Below are 3,467 nucleotides of genomic sequence, written 5' to 3'. Positions count from 1 at the left end.
ATTTAGACAAGTTTTTAACATCCATGGATTAAAAACTACTTGAACTAATCAAATATTATTTATGAGTATATTATGATTGTAAAAGCTAAAGGAGTGCCCATGAAGAAATTCTTCTTCCACTTTAATACATAAACTCTCCCAGCTTTAAGCTCATTCAAACTTTTTGGGCAAGGTGGTAAACTTATTAAATTGCACAGTTATTTTAAACAACCTCTGCACCAGGATATGGTGCAAAAAATAGAAAATAAAGTCATCCTTTTTTCATGACATTTGAGTGCTAACCAAGAGGCTGGTGGTTCAAACCTACCAGCCACTCCTCAGAAGGAAGGTTGGCAATCTCCTTCCATAGTGATAACCACCTCGGAAACCCAAGGAGAGGGGTCGCTATGAGTCGGGTCCAACTGGACGGCAATAACTGACTGACCTTAATTTCCTAAAAGCCTTTAATTATAAGAACTTGAATAGTCTCAATGGTATTTAAATGCCCACTGCTTTCATCATTTTGATGAGAACTTTGAAAAAATTGAGGGCGTTTTATTTTGTCATTTCCTCTCCTAGTCGTATGTTTTCAAATCATTAGATGGAAGCCAGGTTTTTCACTTTTGGACAGGAAGGTTAAAAAAGCAAGTTGGGCAGGCTAAAATGAAATAAATGGTCCTGGAGTAGTCAGAGATCTCAGTATGAACTCATGTTTAGCTTAATGTAGATTTGGCTGGATATATACAGAAATAATTATACAGATGTGTATAAACATGGGTTAATACACATACATCTCCTAGCTCTTCTGCTGAGAAGTTCTAGAAGCAGTGGCACCCCAATAGCAATGAACACACCCGGGACCCAGATTTTGTTTTTTTAATATTGTTCTCCAATAAAAAGGAACAGAGCTCCTTGAAGAAATGCTGATTCTAGGCTGGGGCAGAGAAAATAAAAGATGAGCCATTGCTTTGTCATATTTAGGCCTCTGGTCTCTCTCCCCCCCCCCCATTTCCTTATTTTTACATGATAAGCATAATATATGCACAGGTTTCTAGGGCACCCACTCTGCTCTGTCCTCAGCTCAGGGTCCTTCATTGTGCTGGTACCTGAGCTCCTTACCACTGGCAAGTAATGTTAGGAAGTCCGAATCCACCACGTTTCTCCTGTCCCCCAAAGATTTACAAAAGCCCAGAGCATTGCTGAGGAGGGAATGCAGCCTGCAAGGTCCAGGGGTCATGTTAGGGAACATCCATTTCCTGTAACCAAGGGTGTTGGCCCAAACTAATGAAAATCCAGCTCATACAGAGACTACAAGATCACCTGGCACCATACAGAGACTACAAGATCACCTGGCAGCTTTTCCAAAGCACAGAAATGGCTAGGAATCCACTGCCACATGGTAGCCTGCCTATAGAAGTTGTTCCCAAGAGCGCAGGGCCAGGATGGGTCCTCCAGCCCAGGCATTTTCCCTGGCCTTGTCTCTGTCCTCTTATCCCACCACTTACTGGACTTCTGAACTAATGCCTGAAATATGTATTCCTTAATTTTTACAATGTTGGTAGATTTCCTATTTTATATTTTTGGGCTATCATTATGGATGTATCTTCTTTGTCCAATGTATTTAGTCTCTCACTGGCTATCAAAGACATGCTTTTCATTTTCATCTTGCCACTTTACTGAATGAGTCAATTCAGTTGACTTATCAACTTAATCTTTAAGTTGATTTCTTTGAATTTTTGAAGTAAGCACTCATCATCTACAAGAAAGTGGGGTTGTTTTTTTGTTTTTTGTTTTTTGTTTTTACTTATTTTCTGCTATTTATGTCCTTTTTGTTTCATTTTACTGTTTTGACCAGAACTTTTAAAGTAGTACTGCATAATAATGACAATGTTGTTGTTGTTACATGCTGTCGATAGCAGGAAGTTTTCATTTGTTTCTGATTTCAACAAGGATGTGTAGCTCACTTTTCCCTCTGAACATCCTTCTCCATGTCTTGCTCTAAATTGACATCTGTGTCTTCCCTGAAGAAGCCACAACTTCCCTGAAGGTCTCTCATGTAGAAACTGGCTTCAGTTCCACACCGCAGACCTCAGGGTTTTAAAAGTGAATAGTAGGTCTGTGGGTGACACAAACAGTTTGCTCTCTACTCTGATGCACATGAGGTGACCACAGGTCAAAGTTGACTTGATGGCAGGGATTTGGTTTGGTTTGGGCTTAGTAGTTCACTGGTAGAATTCTTGCCTTCCATGCAGCAGACCCATGTTCAATACCAGCCAATGTGTCTCATAACAAGTGTTCACCTTTCCATTGTTATTTCTAAATCTTTTTTCCTCCTCCTTTCCTCAAAAGCTCCATGTTCCTTGAACTATAAGTCATCTGACTCTACTATTCACCACTATGCTCTCAACTGCTAAGCTCCGAGATACTCCATTTCATTCACTGCTGACCAGATTTGACTCACAATCCTCCTCTTTAGTTCCATCCAACACCTTGGTTTACCCCAACATGACCCCTGGTTCTTGGAGGATGTGTTCACCACCAATCATTTAACCGTTTTTACTTCCCATTCCAAATTCTTGACATTTCAGTTCTTTGACCTCCTCAACTCAAGTCATCTTTTCCACTACCCAATCCCAGTCACCCATTTTCCAAAGTCGTACCATGACCCCTGCCATCATCAATAACTATGTTATCTCCAAAATTCACCCAGCCCCTAGAGCCTGGTACTTTGAACTCAGACTTCTAGCCTTCAAAACTCTAAGAGAATAAACTCCTATTTGTTCAAGCCATCCCATTAGTGATTTATTTCTGTGAGAGCAGCTCTAGGTAACCAAAACACATATCCATTTGCCTTTGGATGGTGAATGAAATCACCTCAGGAAATGACTGACTAAGTAGCAAAAAGGAAAAAAAAAAAGTTTCCACACACTGTAAACGGGGCAGATGAGGCATGTAAATCCCAAGCAATTTGTGTTGAGATTTTGAAAAATCAGTGTTTCTTAGTCTGCTTTATTTGCTCACAGAATATGTGGTAAATTGGAGAAAAAATAAAATGAAAAGCCACCGAACGTTCATCCAATACTTAACAACAGTTTTCTGGTTGTAAAAGACATCTTACCTTTTCTCATACTTTTTTTTTTTTTTTAATGTTAGGGTGTGATGTTACAAATTTAAGGAGTTTTGGTGGCACAGTGCCCAAGACATATGACTGCTAATGAGAAGGTTGCCAGTCAAAACCACCAGCTGCTCTGCAGAAGATGGGGCAATCTACTTCCATAAAGATTTGCTGCTCTGGAAACCCAATGTATGTTGCTTTGAGTCAGAATCAACTGGATGGCAGTGAGTTTGGTTTTTTTTTTGTTTGTTTGTTACAAATTTCTCACAACCAGAAAGAGGGGCATGTGGAAAAGCACTTTTGTTTTTAATTAACAAATGGATTTAGTTAGAAGAGAAATAAAGAATTGAAAGCCGTTGCCTCAATCAGCATT

The sequence above is a fragment of the Orycteropus afer genome, unplaced genomic scaffold (assembly GCF_000298275.1).
Source record: "Orycteropus afer afer isolate SDZICR_OR568_19922 unplaced genomic scaffold, OryAfe1.0 scaffold00215, whole genome shotgun sequence".
Classification (NCBI taxonomy): domain Eukaryota; kingdom Metazoa; phylum Chordata; class Mammalia; order Tubulidentata; family Orycteropodidae; genus Orycteropus; species Orycteropus afer.
This window is presented reverse-complemented; position numbering follows the sequence as displayed.